The 23,264-nt window shown below is 41.9% G+C and overlaps 2 long non-coding RNA genes across 15 annotated transcripts in view; one reads left to right on the top strand and one right to left on the bottom strand.

Annotated features, from left to right (window-relative positions):
- LOC140600197 (uncharacterized) overlaps positions 1 to 22,621 on the top strand; it is a 38,520-nt gene extending 15,899 nt beyond the window's left edge. The window contains exon 3 of one of the 2 annotated variants that reach the window (XR_012003408.1): positions 22,161 to 22,621. This is a non-coding gene — a long non-coding RNA (uncharacterized lncRNA). Of the gene's footprint in view, positions 1 to 10,391; positions 11,923 to 22,160 lie in introns of those variants that run through there. The other variant, XR_012003407.1, reaches the window with a different exon arrangement.
- LOC140600194 (uncharacterized) overlaps positions 1 to 23,264 on the bottom strand; it is a 126,169-nt gene that overhangs the window by 94,128 nt on the left and 8,777 nt on the right. For 10 of the 13 annotated variants that reach the window (XR_012003391.1, XR_012003393.1, XR_012003394.1 and 7 more), the window contains exon 4: positions 20,195 to 20,324. This is a non-coding gene — a long non-coding RNA (uncharacterized lncRNA). Of the gene's footprint in view, positions 1 to 6,047; positions 8,255 to 8,294; positions 8,309 to 20,194; positions 20,325 to 23,264 lie in introns of those variants that run through there. The other 3 variants (XR_012003392.1, XR_012003390.1, XR_012003402.1) reach the window with 2 other exon arrangements.

The following is a 23,264-nucleotide window of genomic DNA, read 5'->3' as shown; positions in this document are numbered from 1 at the left end:
ACTATGTTAAACTACTTAATCTGAACTCATTATTTAAATAGTATAATGTTTGCAAAGTACCCAGTACAGTGTAAAACACAAAGTTGATGCTCAGGAAATGGTAGTTGCTGCTACTGCATTATTTCAGTGATACTGTTGTTCCTCTTGCTTCCCTCCTTCCCAAACTATTGATGCCTAAACTTGAGAAATGTGGCTGAAAACAGAGTCATCTCTGGAAAAGAGGAAACACTGGCATTGAAATGAATCCCAAAGTATAAATGACTAATGATGGAACCTTTTCTGAGAAAGGGAAAGGATGCAAGGAACGGTAATGGGACAGGAGTGGGTAAATAAGATAAACTATGCTGGCCCTGCCTAATTCACCCACCTGCAAGGGAGCTAGGGAGATTCAAAATGAGTTTTCACAGGCCAACAGGGGACTTTCTGTACATTTGCTTTTAAGCTTGGTTGAGTGGAGATGAAAGGGCGTGTCACAGAGAGCCCAGAAGAATTCTGCATTATTGAATTTTGAGGAGCATCCGGGATGAGGGAGATGGAAGTCCCTGAATCCAAGTGAACCTCTGTAAGGGCTGTTGGGGCAATGAGCATAATCTATCTCAGAGAGGTCTCTGGCCGTTTTAGTTCAGACTCACATCCTTCCACCCTGGGTGACTCCACAGTTTGGGGGACGCTGAAATGGACAGAATTATCCAGTAGTGGAGTCCTGAAGAGATTCCAGTGGGTATACAGCTGGTTGGGCTGTCCCTCAGGTGCTTGCCACAGGCCACAAAGGCTGAGCTTCTCATAAAAGTATTCTGGTAGTCTGTTTCCATAACTTATAGCAGCAGCTTCTAGGAAGCAAACATCTTTGAGGGCAATTATAGAAAGCCTGTAGAATTCTCCATTGTAAGGCAGTATTGAAGCAAAGTGAAACACTTCTGAGAAAGAGTTCTAGGAAGTTTGTGTATACATCCCCCAAAGATCTTATATTAAAATAAACTTCTTCCTGTCAGCCCATATGCCTAAGAATGCAGGCCCCACAAAGGTTATAATGTTTGAGCTTCTATCACTTTAGGAAGATAGATCCATATGCTTATGCATTTTTATTTTGTTTTGTTTTTGATTGTAAAATTACTATTTTTTATATAAATCTCAATACACTCTGAGTGCCACTTTCAGAAATGAATATAAAGAATCATGACCTATCAAATAGTCAAAATCCGGAACACAGACAACATCAAATACTGGCAAGGACATGGAGCAACAGGGCCCCTGATTCATTGCTTGTGGGAATATAAAATGGTACAGCCACTTTGGGAGACCATTTGGCAGTTTCTTTAAAAACTAAACATACTCTTATCATACAATTCAGCAATCATACTCCTTGATATTTATCCAAAGGAGTAAAAAATGTATATCCACAAAAACTTATATATGCATATTTACAGCAATTTTATTCCTTACTGCCAAAACTTGGAAGCAACCAAGATTTCCTTTGGTAGGTGGAGAGATAAGTAAATTGTGGTACCTCCAGACAATGGAATACGATTCAGCATTTAAATTTAACATTAAACCACAAAAGATGTGGAGGAAACTTAAGTATATATTACTAAGTGAATAAAGCTAATCTGTAAAAGCTACATACTGCACAATTCCAACTATATGACATCTGGGAAAAGATAAAACTATGATGACAAAAAGGTAAAAAGTAAAAAGATAAGTGGTTTCAGGGGTTAGAGAAAGAGAGGAATGAATGGGTGGAACACAGAGGTTGTGGCAATTAAACTACTCTACAGAGTAGGATACCCTAATGGGAGCTACATGTCATTATACATTTGTCCGAACCCATAAAATTTAAAACACCAGGAATACACCCTAATGTAAACTATGGACTTTGGGTGATTATAATATGCCAATGTAGGTTCATCAATTGTAACAAATGTACCACTCTGCTGGGAGAGACTGATAATGAGGGAAGCTATGCAGGTGTGGCGGTAGAGAGTATACAGAAAATTTTTTTTAAAGATTTTATTTATTTATTCATGAGAGAGAGAGAGAGAGAGAGAGAGAGGGGCAGAGACACAGGCAGAGGGAGAAGCAGGCTCCATGCAGGAAGCCCAATGTGGGACTCGATCCCGGGACTCCAGGATCAGACCCTGGGCTGAAGGCGGTGCTAAACCACTGAGCCACCCGGGCTGCCTGAAAATTTCTGTGTCTTCCTCTCCGTTTTGCTGTGAACCCGAAACTGCTCCAAAATATAAAGTCTCTTTAAAAAAAGTGATTGTGGTCTTCATGGTTACAATAGTAATAATAAAAAATAACAGACCCCTTCAGTGTTAAAACCATCTGCCCAAAGTTCCACAAGTTGCCAGAAGATCTGTAGGAAGGGGGTAGCATTGCTGAGGAAGGAGGAAAGATCACCAGGCTGCCCAGTTCATATCTGATGGTTCATTTCCTCCTTTCCTCTCTCCCTCATTCATTCCTTCATTCATCAAATCCTTAGTGAGCAGCTACTTTGTGCCATGCATTCGGCCAGGTACTAGGGATACAGTAATGAATAAAACAGAAATCCCTGCGTTCTTGTGGCTTAATTTCTTGTGAGGGAGACAGCATGGGCAGAGGGCCTAAGGTGGGAATGTGCCCTGGATGTTGCAGCAACCGTGAGGATGTCGTGTGGCTGGGCCAGAAGGGTCACTGGGAGAATTGGGGAGTGACAGGAATGAACCATGTGGGCCTGGCAGGTCACTATCAGAGCTTGGCTTTACTCTGAGTGAGGTGGGGGAGCCACTAGGAGGATGTGCATGGGGAGTGACTTGGTCCATCCTGCATGATAAAAGAGTGCCTCTGGCTGCTGTGTGGAGAATAGATTTGGAGGGGGGGCATGAGTGGGAGCAGTGCCTCCAGTGAGTCTGGGCCAAAAATGGCATTGGCTGGACCAGGATGAAGGGCAGTGAAGGGACTAAAAATGTTGTTCCAGTTCAGGACATGTGTTTTGTTTTGAAGATGTATTTATTTTAGAGACAGAGACAAAGACAGAGTGGGGGGAGGGGCAGAGAGAATATTCCAGCAGACTCCCCACTGAGCATGGAGCCCGATGCAGAGCTTGATCCCACCACCCATGAGACCATGATCTGAGCTGAAACCGAGAGTTGGACACTCAACCAACTAAGCTACCCAGGGGCTCCAGTTCAGGACATGCTTTGAAGGTAGTGCTGTTAAAATTTGCTGACAGATGGAATGTATGGTGCTACCAGGACCCAACTTGGTTGAACTGAGTTTTCATTTAATGGAGAAGACTGGCCCTCTAGATTTTTGGACAGCAAGCACCAAATCCCACGTACACAAAACTACAAATTGGTATTTTTCTGGAAGTGTGTGCAGACCAGAAGGAACTGCTGTATAACTGGGTTTTGAAAGCATGGGGGCTGGGATCTCAGTATAAGAAGCTATCCTTCAGATCAGGACCTATTCATGGGTAAAGAGCTCCAGCAGTCTCAACTCAGGACTCAAATTTTAGTGACATAGCAAAGAATAGGCCTACCTTGGGCCACAAGGTCAACTGTGGACAGCGCCCCTCAGACGAATGGTGGGGGTAGATACTTCACTAGAGTCAAATTGGGTTTTGAGATCAAAGAAACAGGGGGAAATGGGTGTTCAACAGGGAAACACCTGAGTGGAATCAATCCAATGCTTACACCTGATTCTAGCATAGAGTTTATGAGGTGAAAGGAATAGAAGCTCAGGTTTTGACTGACCTAGCAGTGGGCAGGGAAGGATCAGGTGGCTTCAGAGTGCTGACCTAATCTGGGCTCTGCTGTTCCCTAGCTGTGCTGTTCAGGCCAGTGATTAACCTCCTTCGGCGCAGCCTCATGTGGACTACAACAAAGACTGTAAACCTTGTCTTTACCACTTAGGTAGTTTCTTCTACTACCTCTTCCCCCCAAAACCCACATAAATTCATAGCCTTATTCGTAAAGGTGTATAATGTGCTTTAGGTTTCTTGAAATTTTGAAACGAGCTGAGGATGGGAAATGCAGATGTGGTGTCAGAGGGGGCTGGAAGTGAGGAGTGACTGAAGCAGACAAAGTATGAGGAAGAACATAAATTGCAGGGCACAGAGAGAATGCAACAGCATTTTATAGGCAGGATTAAGAGAATCTTAACATTCTCTCCTATTGTTCACTTTCTGCCTTTATTAAGTCCAAAGAATCTGCGTCCTCTGGAAGGTTTGATCCACCTGGTATTTTTTAAGCTTCCAGATACAGTACCAGTTGCTACACTGTCACCTTGAATTCCCCATTGGGGGTGCTGCGCAGGCAGCAAATTGCATTGGATTTCTCCCGAATCCACACTGAGCACTCGGTTCCTGGAGCGCCCCCCTCCTCCCCAGCACTTATGCCCACTTACATTTCATACCATCCTATTTAGCACTTGATTACATATTGCCTTGAATTGTTCTCCAGCCCACTTTGATCAGAGCCTCCCACCTCCCAGCCCGCCTACTCCTACCTCCCAGTATGCTGGGTTTTCAACCTTCTCAAAACCTAGTCTCTCCCTTGCCATTTTCTGTCATTGCATCAAATCACCTTTCTTCATTTCCCTCTCCTTTTAGCCCAAGCTTCCTGAAGCATCTCCTGTCAGCCCAATCCTGCTGCTGCTCCTGTCTGGCTGTACCCTAGCCTGATCAGGCCGGCTCTTCCTTCTCTGACATCTGGGCTCCTGGGCTCTTGAGCTCCGCTGGAAAAAATCACAGCCCACGCAAACTGGCGCTACTACAAAGTCATCATCTGCAGCCTCAGCAGGCTGCTGAGCTGCCTGGAAACCCTTCTTAGCATCCCCAGCAGCAAACTCTTCCTTTCCTCAGAGTGGCTTTTCTAAGCATCTCCCACCCCTTGAGCTTTGCTGAGAAAATACAGGCCATCAGGTAGGAATTTCCTCATCTTCACATACCCACACTTCTGCCCCAGCAGGAAAAATATCTTTCCCTCCTTCATCGTCCTTGCTTCCCCCTGTCTTGGAGGCTTTGGGATCTCCTCATCTGGGCCAAGGGAAGCCCTCCCAAATGCTCTGTAGCCTTGGCACCACCTTGGCTTCCCCAGATCCCCCAAGCCTGCCTTCTGTCCCCATATCATCCTGTCTTTCTCCTGAGCACACAAACATGTTCCCTCTCCACCATGCTGAGATTCTTCTCCTTCCCAGCCAAAGTCCACAGAAAAGTATGCTCGTTCAGGCCATAGTCCAACATGACTGCAATCATGTGCAAAGGACATGAAGGACCTTCTCATGTGAAGTCCATGGCCACTACTGCAGCCCATCTTACTTGACCTTGCTGAAGCTATGACACTATTGATGCTTCTACTCTTCTTATTTTTTTTCCCTTTTCTGGATTATCAGCTCTGGGCTAATACTCTGTTCTCCTGCTTCACACCCCTCCCCCCATTTCAATGTTGTTAGACTCTGCTTCTCCTTGCGGCTGCTCACCTGCAGATGATCCTTCAGGCACTGGCCATGAACTGTGGTATGAAATTCAGGTTCCTCTGGACAGCAGCCAAGGGCTTTCACCATTTGGCTCTTGCCTCCTCTCCTTCTCCCTATCACATGATTTATCTCCTCCTCCACTGGCCACATTCTCCAATCTCTGTACCTTTAGTGCATTTCTTTTCTCCTTTCTTTTTGCCTCACCAGCAGAACTTCTATTTATCTTTTAGGGATCAGCTCAGGTGTTGTCTCATTTCTTATGTCCTTCTTTCATGATCACACCTCATCTAAATTTCCAGAACACTCTGAGCATGTCTTAGTCTTAGCAGTTATCACATAATATGGAAATGATCTGTGTCTGCTCCACTAATCTGTCAGGGCCTTAAGGCTGGAGACTGGATCTCTTAGCCCCCATATGCTTTGGCATATCTTGGCATATAATGAATGCTCAATTCATTTATGTTTGTTGAATGAGTAAATGAGTGAATGTATTAGTTATTATTCTCAACAGGCTACTATAGGGTAGTGAATGTGATCAGTCTTCTCAGAGCAATTGACAAATATATAAGAAACACAGACATACACACATCCCATGTATAAATACAGTTGTAGTAAAACACCTATAACATAAACATTTAAAGTGTGAAATTTAGGGACATTTAGTACCTTCACAATGTTGTGCAACCATCATCACCTTCTAGTTCCAGAACATTTTTATCACCCCCAAAAAGGGTTCCTGTACTTATTAAGCATCATTTTCCATTCCTATGTCCCTCTAGCTCCTGGCAACCACTAATCTGCTTTCTGTCTCCAAGGATTTGTCTAGTCTGGATATTTCATATAAAGTAAAATCATAAAATAAGTAGAATCATTTCATATAAGTAGAGTCATATAAGTATCTTTTGTGTCTGGCTTCTTTCACTTAGTGTAATTTTTTTAAGGTTCATTCACATTGTAACATGTATCAGCACTTCATCCCTTTTTGTGACTAAATAATATTTCATTGCACGGCTTTACCACATTTTGTTTATTCACTCATCAACTGATGACATGTGGGTTGTTTCCACCTCTTGGCTATGGTGAACAGTGCCGCTATGAAGATTTATGTACATGTTTTTTGTTTGAACACCTGTTTTCAATTCTTTTGGGTATATACCCAGGAGTAGAATTGTTGGGTCATATGGTAATTCTATGTTTAAATTTATTGAGGAACCACCAAACTGTTTTCCATAGCAACTGCACCATTTTACATTTATATTTATATTACCATTTACATTACATGAGGGTTCCAATTTCTCCACATTCTAGCCAACATTTGTTACTTTCCATTTGTTTTTTTGTTTTGTTTTGTTTTGTTTTTTTAGCATAGCCATCCTAGTGGGTGTGAGTGGTGGATATATTTTGAGGTATATGCTCAGCTTAAATGATTTCTATCTATAAATGCCTTATTGCCATCTGTAGAGGGTGGCTTTCAACAGCTGCTCATGACTAATGGGACCCTGACCCCTGGTCATAGTTGACTGGATCAGGGATGGATTCCTGAGCCAATTTAAGCTGAAAGAGCTCCTTCCATGGGAGTTTGTGTTTGAGAAAGAGGAATGGGGAGAGAGAGTTGGTTCATATGGCTGGAATATGAACTTGGGAGCTGTGGGTATCTGCTTTTGATCTCACATGGGGACAGAGCAGAAGAGGGAACTCTTCAGAAAAATATGGGCAAAACACTCCGGAAGAGAGATCATGGAGAGAACGCACATCTTCTGAGTTTCTGAAGGTCTGCAAGTTCCCAGTTCTAGTTTTTCCTTAAGCCAGATGTGATTTTTACCCATAGGACCTATAAGACACCTTCCTATTGTAGATAAGCCAATGCCAGTGAATTTCTATTTCTTGCAAGCAAAGCATCCACCAGGGCAACAACCACTCACTGGCTCTTTCGCAATCTACTTGACTTAAAAGAGGCCCTCAAACTGTACGCTAAAGTAGCTGTAAGGCTACTTCTATTTTTTTAGGCCTCAAAAATCATTGCTTGTGACCTCAATGACCTTACTCCTGCCCCCCAACCCAATGCAACTTTGGAGGCAAATCCAGTGTATTAATATCATCAAATATTCATGAGGCATCCTCAAGGGCAGGGTGTCCAGCACTTTGCTACCACCTTGATGTGTCTTTTGGCATCTGTTCTAGATTTTTTTCCCCTAATGGGAGAACTCTTTTTTTCAACTCTCCAGGTGTCATGTTTTCTTGTTTTAGTTATCACTGTAAATTTTCCCACTCTTACAGAGTTTTTCAAGGGCAGAAAGGCAACATGGGTGGAGGAAAGGACATTCAACTGGGAGTTTTGAAGAATGAAATCCTAGTCCTACTCCTGCCATTAGCTTTGCTCTGTAATGCTGAGTCAGTTGTGAGACTCTCTTGATCTGTTTTCCCATCTGTGGAAGTGGGAGAGAAAAATAATACTTTCTCTGCCTACTTCACAGAGATGCAAGCTAAAATTAGGTCATGGATGTGAACATTTTATGAGGCAAAAATATATAAATCGCTATAACCATAATGGTAATGAACCCTCTTGATTTCTATCCCACTCCCAGACAACAAGTTCAAGGTCTTCACTCAATAATTACTTGAATTTAACTCTTGCTTGCTTATTTCCTTCTTAAAATGTGGCTTTGTGGGGCACGTGGGTGGCTCAGTTAAGTGCCTAACTCCTGATTTCAGCTCAGGTCACGATCACAGTGTTGAGCGATCAAATTCCAAGTCGGGCTCCATGCTGGGTGTGGAGCTTGCTTAAGATTCTCTCCCTCTAAAAAAACAAACAAACAAACAAACAAATAAACAAACAAAAGATTCTCTCCCTCTGCCTGTCTCCCCCTGCCAAAAAAAAGTGGCTTTGTATCTTCATTCATTTTTCTTTTCTTAAAAGATTATATTAACGGGATCCCTGGGTGGCGCAGCGGTTTGGCGCCTGCCTTTGGCCCAGGGCGCGATCCTGGGGACCCGGGATCGAATCCCACGTCGGGCTCCCGGTGCATGGAGCCTGCTTCTCCCTCCGCCTGTGTCTCTGCCTCTCTCTCTGTGACTATCATAAATAAATAAAAATTAAAAAAAAAGTAAATAAAAGTTTATATTAATTTAAAAAAGATTTTATTTATTTATTTATTTATTTACTTATTTATTTATGAGAGACACAGAGAGAGAGAGAGGCAGAGACACAGGCAGAGGGAGAAGCAGGCTCCATGCAGGGAGCCTGACCTGGGACTCTGGGTCTCTAGGATCAGGCTCTGGGCTGAAGGCAGCGCTAAACCGCTGAGGCACCCAGGCCGCCTTCATTTTTCTTGAACACTTATGATAAATACTTTTTATTTTTTTTTAATATTTTATTTATTTACTCATGAGAGACACAGAGAGAGGCAGAAGGAGAAGCAGACTCCCTGCAGGGAGCCTGATGTGGGACTCGATCCCGGGATCCCGGGATCCTGGGACCCCGGGGTCATGCCCTGGGCTGCAGGCAGGCACTAAACTGCTGAGCCACCCGGGCTGCCCAATAAATACTTTTTAAAATGTGGCTGGTGCAGTCAGCTAAGCGTTCAACTCTTGGTTTCAGCTCAGGTCATGGTCTCAAGGTCCTGAGATCCAGCCCTGCATGTGGCTCCACACTAAGCACAAGTCTGGAGTCTGTTTGCCCTCCCACCTCCCTCACCTCACTAGTGCACACACACACACACTCTCTCTCTTTCTAAAATAAATAAATAAATCTTTTTAAAAAATTACAAATAAAGGAAACACAAGATGTGCATCTTATACTTTTTAAGGCAGGCTAATTTATTGCCATTTCTTAATGACTATACTTATTTTCCTTTAACTAACATGCCTAACATGTCTCCACTGTGCATACTGCTCATTACATAGTTATTCCCAATCTTGTCTGTTCCTTGGAATCAATGAGGAACACTGGAAATTTCTAATTCCTGTGTCCCACCTTAGAGATTGTGATGTAATTGGTCTGCAGTGTGGCCTCGGGCTTTGGAAGTTTTAAAAGATCCCTAAATGATTCAAATGTGTAGCCAAGTTTGGGATTCACTGCCTTTCGGGTTCTTCTTTTTTTTCTTAAAAAAAAATCTTATTCTAATCATTTGAGGATTAATTCCAAGCTAGGCTCTCACCTGAAACATTTCCTTTATAAATTGCTATAGGAAACAACAGGGGATTAATCCTAAATCCAGCTCTTCTTCCTACTGAGACTGCCTTGAACCTCATCAGGCTTATTGAAACCCCTTCTGATAAATGCAGTGAAGCCATTAATGGAGGCTTCACTTATCCACATGCACATTTCCTGTTCTGCTGCAGTTTCCTCCAATAATTTAGTTATAATTTGCATGACACCTTCCGCCTCTCCTCACTTTCCCCAATTCAAATGGCTTTTCATTGTCCCTCAGTAGCTGGCTGGGTCTGTCTACCTGCTGTCTTCACTTCTGGATAGACAAATTTTTCCTCTTTCCAGTTACATTATCTCCATCTTCTGCATCTAGCCAGCCAACTCAGTGAGATTATTTCACGGGTTGCTTGGCTATACCTTAGACTGAGATATTTCACAATTTGTAGTCAAACTTGGTAAAGCAATTATGCACTTCTATGTTTATCTAATCCTGCCTGACTGGGGGTTAGATCGAATCTGTTGATTCTGTAATCTAAGCAAACTCTATTTGAGACCCTCTGATGATGATGACTGATACTGTATCAGCTTTTGTAAGGAGCTAGAGCAGATTCAAACCTGAACACAAATTTTCTTAGGCCTTTTGGGCCACTCCCTGACCCAAAGTAGAATATGAGTTTCATCTCAACATGGATCTGAATTCTAAAGTAAAAGCTATGATTACTTTTTTCACCATGGCATTTTCCCCACTCAGGAGTAACTGTCTTTTATCTGCCTTGGCCCTCAGGTCCATCTGATTCCAGTTTGTAGGGGTGACAGAAGAATGGACACTTTCAGTCAAACAAGCATTACTGAGTCCTGATCTGTGTTAGTCCATGTGGTGCCAAAGCTTGTGGATGGTCCTCATTTCCCTTTCTTCTTTTTGTTGTTTACTACTCCTCAACAGGATAGAGCCAGCATTCAATCCTGACCAAGGGTGAGAGTTCAAACTCACCGATGTCATCAATGGAGGGCCAAACATCACTCTCTCTCAAGTTTAAGAACTTACTTATTTTAGTTGTTTAAATTATTGTATTCTTTCAGAAGAAAATAATTTTTATATTAAAATATAATTAGAGGCATTTCAAAGAAATTTACCATTACTTTCAATGACTAAAACATAATGGCATTTCCCCTCTTTACCTTGCTTCAGGAACCCATAAGAAGTCCAGAAAGGTGTATGATGCCTAAGGCCATAGTTGCTTCTCTAGATTAGGGCAACAAGGATGACTTGACTTATGTATTATTAATAGAGTATCATTCTTAATAATAACTGACTCTATTGAGTATTTATTGTGTGCCAGATACTATGCTAAGTCCTTTCCATAATTTATTTAAATTACTCCTTGTCCCATTTTATGAAATAGGCATTATTTATTACCTCCATTTCATATCTGAGAGTACAGAAGCTTAGGGAATTTAAAGCTTATGCAGCTAGTAGGTGGTGGGACCTTCTAGAACTTGAACCTACTCTAACGAGTCAGAGTCCCTGCTCTTAACCTCTAAGTCTTCTGAGGTGGTCTCCTTTTAAGGAAATATACTTAAGTCCTATGAACACAGCTTTTTCTGATTTTAAAAGCTAAGGCCTGTATGACTGTTGGGATTGTAACTATGAAGGATCAATAGTTGAATGCACACGACAGTCACTTGAAAAATAATTATCAATAGGTTGACTGACAAATAGCATTTTATTTGCCCAGATTCTGGAGAGGAGTCTGGATGGTATTACAAAAGGATGGGAGGGGAGCTGATTTGTACAGCAAACCTGCGGGAGGTTTGTGCAGATGGCCTCTTCAACCATGCCTGTGTCCTGTCATTACTCCTTTCATGTCTACTCTAAAAAGCTCCTTATTTCAAGACCTAATATAAAAGTGATAGAGCTGGTTGACAAGGCTGAAGACTTTGAAGGGTCTTTTGAAGGAAAAGACAGCTATTTCAGAAAATGAATTCTGTGATTCAGAAAGAAATCAGCTGAATTTAGGATCATTTTGTTCTGTTCTATTTTTTTTTTTTTAAAGAGAAGAGAAAAAAATTTTGTTCTCATCACAAAGAAAACAATTTCCTTAGGCCTGGAGAATTACAGTTTATCCATGAAAACTTCAGCCTTCTGAGATACCTAGATTTTTAGAGCCAAAAGGGACCTTTAAAGATAGCTTTTGCTGAGTGAAGTCAGTCGGAGAAGGACAAACATTATATGTTCTCATTCATATGGGAATATAAATAATAGTGAAAGGGAATATAAGGGAAGGGAGAAGAAATGTGTGGGAAATATCAGAAAGGGAGACATAACGTAAAGACTGCTAACTCTGGGAAACGAACTAGGGGTGGTAGAAGGGGAGGAGGGTGGGGGGTGGGAGTGATTGGGTGACGGGCACTGGGGGTTATTCTGTATGTTGGTAAATTGAACACCAATAAAAAAAAGAAATTATAAAAAAAAAAAAGAAACAATTGTTAATCCAAAATAAATAAATAAATAAAAATAAAGATAGCTTTTTCATCTGAGTCCTGAATTTCACAGAAAGGAAACTGAGGCCTGAGACACTGAGGCACACAACTAGTTAGTGAAAGCTGACTCTCAGTTTTCCTCCCTTCTCTATCCCATAGCTTCAGGGATCCCTGGGTGGCTCAGCGGTTTGGCGCCTGCCTTTGGCCCAGGGCGCGATCCTGGAGTCCCGGGGTTGAGTCCCATGTCGGGCTCCCGGCGTGGAGCCTGCTTCTCCCTCCTCCTGAGTCTCTGCCTCTCTCTCTCTCTCTCTCTCTCTCCCTCTCTCTCTGTGTGTCTATCATAAATAAATCTTAAAAAAATTATATATATATATATATATAAAAGAAGGTATGGGATATATATATATATCCCATACCTTCTTTTTTATTTTTTATTTTTGAATGACAGGATACTCAAAGACCACTGAGAGAGAAAAAAACAAGATAATTTCTGCCCCTTTAAGAAAGGTCAGAAGAGCTCCAAAACTTCTAGAAAGAAGAGAGCCAATTATTTAATCTAATTTCAGGAATAGTCTTGATCTTATTAGCTTAGGGACTGAATAAGGAGGCAGAGGCCCCACAAAGCAAGATTTATTACTGCTTTCCATGAAAGCAGAGGGAAAATGAAAATTGGCTTAATGGGGATTTGGGCCTATAATGTAATTCTTGTCTCAGTTTAGAAAAACAATCCACAGACAAAAGGTCAATAGATCCTAGTAGTGATCTCCTGAGCGAGTGAAGAAAGGGGTCACCTACTATTTCTCCTGAGGCCCCTAGGATTAGAAGTTGCCTCTGTGGTAGGGAAGCCTAGAAAGGAAGAAATCCACTGAACTCACATTGGCCTAGAACATGTGTTTATAGTGCCACTGCTTCACCAGACCAGTGAAGCAATGAATAAGATTTTCCTAGAGGGAAAATCTCTAGCAAAGATATGGCCAGTGATACTAATATTAGCTCCTAGGGGAAGAATTTTGGAGTTGAAAATGGAGAAAAGGAAGGCAGGTGAGGGCAATATCAATTCAAAAAGCATCTACTGAATGCTAACTATGTAGTAGACACCAAGAGATAAATTAAACCTTCTCTGTTCCTGGAAATGCTTGCAGATAAGTAGGAACTAGCAACCACAGAAGAACTTGTTCCCAGGATTGAGACACCAATATTCAAAACTGCCCAGCATCCCACAATTCATTTCCATTCTGAGACTCTTTTTCTGTTACAATTATTAGGCAATACAGCTCACTCCTATGGGCTACAAAACTCTCCAACTAATTAGCAGCTCACAGATGTTACCCAAGCAGTTGGGTGCTGGATGAGGCACACATATCCAGTCAAAATCTGACGGTGCTTAAAAGAAGAAACAGAAATTCAGAGTCAACTGAAGCACCCAGTTCCCTTCCTCAGATGTCATCAGTGCAGATACCCAGCAGACCCTGCCCTAGTCCAACTCAGAAATTCAGCTCTCAGGGGCCACCTTACTCCATCAAGTCCTAAGTTATTGTGGAAAGGGACTGCTTGCTTGTGCTTAAAAAAAAAAAAAAAAAAAAAAAAAGCATTATCCATCATGGGATCTGATCCAGGCCAATGCCAGTTGGATCAATCAACCTTTTAAAAATCTTTTTAGGATAAATATTCAGCTACAGTCATGAATTAAAGATGTGAGGGAGAGAAAAATAGTACACAGTTTACAGTGGTTAACACTGGGTTTAAAACCAAAGTGTGATGCTGCATTAATCTTTTTTTGAGGCCTCATACAAACTGAGTAAAATTTGTTTTAACCATTCCTATTCTGGTAAACATTAAAGATGCTTGAATTCTGTGGAAAGTAAGAACGGGAATGATTTCCATAGGAAAAGGGGAGGTAGGTCATGGCTAAACCAATCTCCAAACAATAGAATTTTCTATCAAAACTGTGTAGCTGGTAGCTAAACATTAAATAAGTGCTTTACTGGCCAATTTTATTCATCTTCTTAGAGATCTGTTTCCAAGTCATGAATCCTTGTGCACATACAAAATAGTAGATGAGGTAAGTGGTAGTATCCACAGCCATTAGGGTAACTCTATGAATCTCTAAGAGATTACCCATTGTTCCTCTGTATTTTTACAAGTCAAGTTATGCCAAAGGTTTTAGGACACAGGAGGCCTGGCTTCATGTGTTACTTAGGTCCTCTTACTCATAAGGGCCCCATACTTGGGGTTTGATGCTCAGCATTTGCCATCTTGAAACTGTCAGTAATTTAATTTTCAATCTGTGTTGTGTAAATGAAGTCTAATGGAACAATGGAGCATGTGCCCAGGGGCTTAGAACCTTGACTCTCCTGCAGTCCTATCTTCCTACGTCTTCCTGCCTCCTGGCAGAGGGGGGGTGGTGGGGGGGATGGGGATGGGATCTTGATGGTCTGTTCCCTGTCCCTCAGTGACCCATTTCCCCACCCCTGCCTCATGATTGCTGCCACCCTTCACCTGGGATTGTGACCCATTCGCATCAGTGGGGGGAGGCCTATATGCCACTGTTGCCCTCTGTTCACGGCATGGTCCTGGGCGCAGGTATGAGGAAGATCAGGTTAAATGGAATGCTCTACCGGGGCATCTCATGGTAGAGCAAGGTGGTAGCAATTCCTGTCTTGGGCTGGCAGTGCCATTGTGCATCTGGTCAGTAATTTAGAAGCATCCTCTGGTCTAGGTACTGAGTGCCACCAGCATAGAGGTTATAATCTCCCAGGGAGCCACCTATTGATCATGGGTTGGTGCAGAGGGCCTATGGGAAGGAGATTAATTTCTTCCCCACTCCCAGATGGGGTCCTATATTTTCATTTTGCAATGGATCCTGTTGGCAAATGGTCAACTTCAAAGACTGAGGGAGTAGGGAGAAGCCTACTTCTTAATTAATATAGTTTTTTATTTGGCATCTAGCTTGGTACAAAACCTGTTGGTAAATACGTTACAAGAAGAAAAAAATAAGGGGCCCCTGGGTGGCTCAATTGGTTAAGCGTCTAACTATGGCTCAGGTCATGATCCTGGAGTCCTGGGATGGAGACCCACATCAGGCTCCCTGCTCAGTGGGGAGTCTGCTTCTCTCTTTCCCTTTGCCCCTCCCTCTGGTCACGTTCTCTCTCTCTCTCTCTCTCTCAAATAAATAAAATCGTTAATAAAAAAATAAAAAAAAAGAAAAGAGGGGCACCTGGGTGGCTCAGTGGTTGAGTGTCTGCCTTTGGCTCAGGTCATGATCATGGGGTCCTGGGATTGAGTCCTGCATCAAGGCTCCTTGCAGGAAACCTGCTTCTCCCTCTGTCTATGTCTCTGCCTCTCTCTGTGTCTCTCATCAATCAACACATAAAATCTTGAAGAAGAAGAAGAAGAAAGAAGAAAGAAGAAAGAAAGAAGAAGTTGTTCCTACCCTCAAGGAGCTTATTATCTAGTTGAAAATAGATGAAACTGACATAGATAAAATAACAAGGTTCCACAAAGGATGTGGAATTGGAGAGGGATCCTGAAAGTAGCATTTAAGTCTGGAGGGGAGGGAAGGGGATACTTGGTAAATGTGCTCCAAAATGTAGGGAGTCTAGTGCAATCATACAATGGACCTTGACTTGATGATTCTTGTATGTTTCTAGTTCTAGGTCACTCACTCACAGTGTTCTAGGGGCAGCACCATCCTGGTATGAGGGGAAGATGTAGGAATAGGCATGGTTAATGTGGACGATAGAGGAGAGGATCCCAGAGGAAAGAAGAGAAAATGGGTTCAAGGCTCCCAGCTGTGTACACTGAGGTACACAAAGCGGCTGCTACTACTTAACATGCCAGGCCACGGAAAGTTCTTCCTAGACCAGCAAAGACAGAATAAAGGGAGCTGACCTTATGTTTAAGCAAATGACAGAGTGAAGTCAGGTTTCACAGTGAGCTCTGTTTTGATGGAAAAGCAAATATTCTCTGGTGAAGGTTGACTTAATTAGCTATTTTAATAATTCATGAGTCTTTAAAATGTTTGCCAGAAGATTCAGAGCTCAGATTCTGCTTCTGGTATTTAGTTCTGGGTTTTCTCTCTCACAAATTGTGCTGCCTCACAGAGCAATGGCAGGAACAAGTCTAGGAATGTGAGGTTTGGTTTGGCCAGGCTGTGTACAGTTCTTAACCTTACCCTTTTGAGACTTAGAACCTGTTTGAGAATCTGGTGAGAGTTATAGACCCTTGGCCTAGGAAAATGTATGTAAATTCAGAGTCCTACAGACTTCTTGAGGTCCTCCCTTGAACTCCAGCTTAAGAATTAGTTTAGATGATCTCTAAAGACTCTAGCATTCTTTTTAACTTACTTATAAGCTAGCTTGTCAATATGTCACCTGGAAATGTGACTCTTTGGGCTTGCAGGCAAGCAGCCTCATGTGGATATTTGCAAAGTGAGAAATGCATAATGCAACATTTGTTCATTAGGCTGCAGCAATGCTAATGCAGAAAAGAGGACCGAATGAATCAAAAGCCATGAGTCAGCTCCCTCCCCACCACCTGCCAGCAAAGCAGCCTGCTGAAGCTGAGGGGGGAGTGAGCCTGGAGTCAGACAGCCTGGGGCCCTCAAATCCTGGCCCAAGCACTTTCTGGCTACGACTTGGGGGACCAAACTAACCTCTCTTATCCTCAGTCTCTTCATTTCTAAAATGGGGCTAATAAGATGTCCATGTTCTGAGGAAGAACTTTGTTAATTAGGTAAGTTCTGGGCCACTGTAATGCTCAGTAAAGGTAGTTCATTCCTCTAATCTCACCCACGAGGAGGAGGGGTGCTGTGAATTTAATGCTGTGGGAGGGAACAGGCTGAGGAGTGCCTGGGAGCTCTGTGAACACTGTGGATATGTGGTCCTCCTCCTCGTCCTCCTTCGTTCCCCTTAGGTCTCCCCTAAAAGAATGTGGGCTGGGTTCAGCTCAGGAGGTTGGGGAGGGACCCTGTGTCACAGCACTGGTCTGGAGCAGCTCCCCGTCTTCTCCTCTCTGCTGCTGCTCAGGAGTGTGGAGGCTGCAGGAAATGATGGGGGAGATCCTGGGCTTTTTCTGGCTGCAGGCCTGACTGCAGCAGAGAAGAGAAAGAGGCGGGTGGGGGAAGTAGTCTCGCTTCTGAGCAGACAGTCTGTGTGTTATTCAGGAGCCCACAGTGAAGCTGGGGCTGGTCCTGGGGAGCATTGGAGCTGGGCAAGATACAGCTCCTCCTCTCAAAGACTGTACAACTTTGACATAAAATAAGACAAGCCTCAGGAAGGAGAGTGGAAGGCCTGCATCACTGGATACAGAACATCCTATCCAATGCGGGGTCCAGAAGGGAGGGGGCATGAAGGCAGGATGGTCGCAAGAATGTTTGGGCAGTGCCCACCACCTGATGTACACTGGGTCTCACTCTCACATCACCCTCCAGGGTATGTGCTCTAATCCTCTACTGTATGATGAGGAAACTGAAGCTCATAGAGGTAGTGACTCATGGAGGCAACAGCTGTGATGCGGTGCCAGGGCATTCAAACCAGGTCTGCTGCCTCTGAAATTCTTTCTCCCCATTCCCCATCCTGGCCAACCAGGTGAAGTGAGAGGCCTCCAGAGCCCTCACTCTGAGGCTTGCAAAGCCATTACCAGTTGTGTATGATGCTATGCGCAGAATCCAGGCTCGGTAAATATTTGCCCTGTGAATGGGCAGGAGAGAATGCTCTAGGCAGCTCTAGGCCGTTCACGTGCACTGTTTACCTTTCTTCTCACATTCTCCCATGAGGAATCATCCCTTTCCTCAACTGAAAACAAACGCAGAGTGGAATGAGTGAAGTGCCTGGATTAAACAGAATCTGTCCTAGACACAGTGGATCTGCGAGAAGTAGGTCTGCAGTGGGCAGCAGTGGGGAAGCTTCAGCTCAGCCTGGGCCTCTGACGAGGAGGAACCCTGTCATCCTAGGGAATTTTCTGAGCAGAGTCTCCTAACCTGATTTGTAACTAGTGATGTGACTATTACCTAAAGCTGGGTGCCAAGGAGAGAACAAAATGAGACCACCTCTCCATTCATTTCCAGCCACTGATTCGATGATGTTGATAAACTCTGAGTTTCAAATGGAAAGGGCTTTGTCATCACGATTTTTCAATAAAATTCTAGCATAGCTCTTTATTTCCTGACCAAAGCTCTAGGGATCCGTTTTAACATGCTGGATATGACATAATCCCCGGGGTCGACTTTTCATTTCATTGCCCTTTTAAGAGTATCAGAGCATGTGGCTAGAATTTACCTTAAATAATAGATTTTTAGCTGGTAAGAGCCTATATTATTACTTACACTTAGTAAAGTCCCTTTGGACAGTAAGAACCAACATAATATTAATTTTCCTTGCTGTCATTTGACAATATGAATTGGTTTTGTGTAAGAACCAGGAGCTCATTGGATTGAATTTAGGAAATTGGAAAAACAAATTTGACTTCAGTAGGTTTGAATGATTACAATGTAATAAACATATAAAGGCTTGGAAGCTAATTTATCATTGCTTTCAGTTTTATTTATTTGAAACTCCTTCATGGTTGGTATAAACAGGCTTTATTAAAGATTATGAATTCAATTTCCAAATGAGTTGTAAATGGCTTTCTATAGAGAGATTACTTGATTTGTTATTTTCCTGAATAAAACATGTTTTTGCCCAGTGGGGTTATATAGCCCACATATTAATATTGGAACATCATTCTATTGAGCTTGGCATCTATGATATGCAATGTTTGATTTGTTGTCTTATCTATTTGTCTTCACTTTCTTTAATAAACACTGAGACCAAATACATAACCTCTTATGACCTGCACTTCTATGAATCACAAGAGAATGTCTGTCTGTGTAGCAGTTTATCATTTGAATGATAATTCTGGTTCCCTTTAAAAATGTTAAAGTGTCTGCTCTTCAAAATAGACTGCTGTGAAAGACATGAGGGATGCTGTGGGTCACTGATGGGGTTCATAATTGACCCTAGCTTTTGTTGCATGGTAACAGACTCTCTGGGTATTAGATCATTGTATACTGCAGAACTACCAACACACTGCCCTCAAAGGGGAAAAAAATCTGCATTTACAATTTAGAAAACTAGACATAGCAGACTCTTGTAGAAAGGCAGCCTGTCAGTAGAGCTGGAACCTCTGTGAAGATGGCCCTCCAGGGCCTGCCATACTGTAAAAGCCTGTTCAATTTCAATACTTACACAAAAGGACTATGACTTTTATAGCCCCGTGCCCACCGAAATAATGCACCGCACAAATGAAAACAATGAGAAGGGAATTAGTATCCATGTGAAGTATCTCAGAATGCTGAGCCTGGGGAGAACCTTGGGAGGCCATTCATTTTCATTGTCTCAAGGCCAGTTGGCGTATTTTCCTATATTAAAGCTATTGTCTAAAGAGCTAGGAAAGCTAATTGCCTAAACAGAATAGATTCTACCTCTCCCCAGGAAATCCTGCTTGTTATTGTTATTTTACTACATCATAAAACTCCAGATAGAAAGATACAGAGTTCTGGTAGAGAGTAAGCCATTACCCAATGTCATTTTTGAAAGAAATGATTCCACTGTTAATGACATTAGTATGTTCACATCATAATTCAAACTTTCAGGAGTCTCCAACTTTCAGGCTTGAGTATCTCAGATCAAACTAAGGTGTTTCACAGTCCAAACTGATTTTAAATTTATTGTTTTTAAGATTTGAAGTCAACTCGATAATTCTGAAGTCTAGCAAAGATATATAAATAGTTAGACTATTCACTCATAAATGTGTAGCAACCTCAAGAGTGAGTCAGTCTAGCAAAAGCAGTACAATAAAAACAAATCAAATTCTCATCTTGAGGGAGTCTGCCCCTTGATGTGGAGGGTGGTGAGAAGGCTCGAAGACCACTGGTCTACTAAGTTCCTACTTAAACTCCAAACTTCCTCTCCTCTTTTAAACTACCCCAACATCCAAGTTTGTCATTTTCCACCTCCCATTGGAAGAGAATTCTCTTTTCCCAAGATGCTTCAAATAATCCTAAAGCCCAGCGCCTTCCGATCACATCAGCAATAAGGCACTGTATGGATCCCAAACCAGCCTTACCTCTGATGGGTCTGAATGTCCTGGTTGTCTTCCTTGTCTCTGATTCTTCCAGGTGTCCCTCATTGCACCTAGCATATAGTAAATACTCAACTCTTCTTGTTGCTGACAGTTAACATTATCTTAGTGGGACCTGCAAATTTGATATAAATTTATGACTGGGTATTATACTATATGTTGGCAAATCAAACATCAATTAAAATTTTTTAAAAATAAATTTATGACTTTAGCTTGACTCACAGCATAAACCTACTTTCTCAACTCCAACTATCTTTTTGTCTGACAGGAGATTATTTCTATTATCTATCTGGAGTCCACTGTATTCTAGAAACCATGGATTGAACTCTGCCTTTGGAAAGTTTTTAGTCTATTGACATAAAAAATAATGATTTGGAATTCTTGTAACATACATGTTGCCTTGAATTGCACTCTAGTTGTTTCATGTTTATAGATTTTTTGCACCTCTAGTTAAGACAGGGACTTCTGTTTCTTTTTATTTCATATACTGTCTAGAATGGTGCTGGGTACAAGCAGGTACTCAGGGAGCAATAATGAATGGACGAGTGACTATATTCACAGGCAGAAATGTGCTGTGGATGTGTGGAAGTCAGATGAGTTAGAAATCTAATTCTGAGAGCTACTAGTTGTGACTGGGCAAATTATGTAAATCCTTTAAGCCTCAGCTATTCCATCTGTAAACTTGGATGATTGTAGAACAGGCTCTGTTAAGTCCGCTGTGAGGATTAAATGCGATACTAAATGTAAAATGGTTAGCACAGAAACTAGAATTGAATGTTTGAAAAGTGTTAGTTACTATTATTATAATCAGAAGTGATAAAAACACATACAAAGAGGTGAGAAGGGTGAGAGATAGGGGTTATTAGGTTACTTATTGGCTGGGTTAGGTTAGCAGAATTTTAAAGAGGGTGGGGGTGGAAGTCAGTTGTGTATAATATAGAAAGGACTGGTTTGGTAGTCAGGGAAACCTGGCTCTTCCTTCAACTACATGCAGGACTTTGGGCAATCCTCTCATCTTGAGGAACTAAATTTCCTCATTAGACAGTTATATTAAATGACCTGTAAAATCCCTTCCCACTCAAAACAATCTATAATTTGAGGAAATAGATTCTAAGGATGTTTCTTCCCCTCTAATCCTTACTAAAAGGGGCCTTAAAATCAAGAGATCATGTGACTGACTTGCAGTCTGAGGTCCAGAGAGGTTATAAAACTTACCCCAACATCACAGAGCAGTTGGTGATCATTTGGATAAAAATTCCTACTTTGGAGTCCCTGTACAGTGATGGGTCCTCTATATAATGACAAATGACTGGGGGATAGGGGATGGTATGGCTCAAGAGACACTTGCTGGGGTTGGGAAGTATAATGCTTGTGGGAGATAATGCCACCAGATACAGAAGGATACAGCTGAAGAAGACCTCTGGTCCATGACTAAGAGTTTTAATATGATAAAAATAATTAGAAATCACTGGTAAGTAAAATTATTCCAATTTTATCTATCTCTAAAAGACATAGTAAATCCAGACAAAATATATTCAAATAAAGAAACTTAAACATGAACACAAGAGGTAAATTAACATGGGAATTTCCCTATGGGTTCATACAATATTGGAAAGGTCTTTGGGGACCTAGGGCCATAGCTACCTCCTTTTTTCTCTTCTGACCTTGAGATGAGGTCATACTGAACTCTGATTAAAGCAAAGCTCCTGCTCTGGCCCAAGTCCTCTTTGCCTTCAGGGAAGCAAGCAGGGGTGAGGATGAAAGGGTTTCTGTGGGAAGCTGTGTCCTCTCTGCAGAGGGCAGTTGCACTGCATCCTGCTGGCTGAAGGTCTTGCTTCATGGTCTTGTCCTGGCCATGCGTTTTCTAGGCCTTTTACCTGCAGCTTCTAAACAAGCTTTGTGATATTATCCATTTTCCCGTCTGATCCAGTACTCACAATTTACACCTTAGGAAATATGACACAAGTATGACCCCTTTGGAAAGGACTGAAGGAAATGCTAAGAGCTACACAGAGACAACACAAAGAACCAAGTACTGAGAGCAAGGGTCCAGAATAAAGGCACTGAGAAGAAAAACTTCTGAATATCTAGGAAAGCCACTGAAGTGCTTATGGATAGGTGGAGTACAGCAAATACAGAATGATGGAATGCCTGGGTGGCTAAGTGACTGAGCATCTGCCTTTGGCTCAGGCCATGATTCCAGGGTACTGGGATAGAGTTCCGCATCAAGTTCTCCACATGGAGCCTGCTTCTCCCTCTGCCTCTCTCTCTGTGTGTCTCATGAATAAATAAATAAAATCTTTTTAAAAACTCCACAAATACAGAATGATGACTTTTTACGTTTGGAATGAGATTTGCTGAACATCTCTTGAATAAAATGGCTGATTCTAGATCCAGGCAGAGAGAGTAGAGTAGAAGGTAAGCTGGGAATATTTTGTGTCAGAAAGCAACAAACTACTCAAAAACTAATGGAGATCGATCAAAGAAATATAAGAACTGGACTGAACAGCAAATACTGGCTAAGTTTGGGACAACCTGAGCACCTAAACCTAAAATAAATGTAATTGATTATAGTACACTGAAATTTAAAAAAAAACAACCCACAATTAATAGTAATGCTCAGAAAAAGAGAGAAGAGGGGAGGAAGGGAGCCTTTTTTTGTTTTTGTTTTTTTTTGCAAAAAAGAGTATGGCTAATACATATGGAAGGGATCACAGAATTTGAAAAACCATTTGCAACCCTCAATGTAATTTATTATCAGACAATGATTATTGATGCATGATAAAATTGCTAGGTGAAGAGCTGCTAGAGAAAGGATACTTACATGCTAGCAGAGTATTGTTCCACAGGTTACTTACCAATTAAACATGGAAAACACACCTTAAAATGGTGAGGTCTGGTAGATGGCATCTTAACTAAGTGATCGAATTTATCATCACTAAGAATGGAATGATGGCTCTTGAGATGATACAGTATAAAATACACAACATTGGCTGTGAATTATTTTTTTAAGATTTTATTTATTTTACACAGAGAGATAGAGAGAGGGATAGAG

The sequence above is a fragment of the Canis lupus genome, chromosome 11 (genome assembly GCF_048164855.1).
Source record: "Canis lupus baileyi chromosome 11, mCanLup2.hap1, whole genome shotgun sequence".
In the NCBI taxonomy this organism is placed as follows: domain Eukaryota; kingdom Metazoa; phylum Chordata; class Mammalia; order Carnivora; family Canidae; genus Canis; species Canis lupus.
Note: the sequence above shows the minus strand (reverse complement) of the source record. Positions and strands in the feature narration are given on the sequence as shown.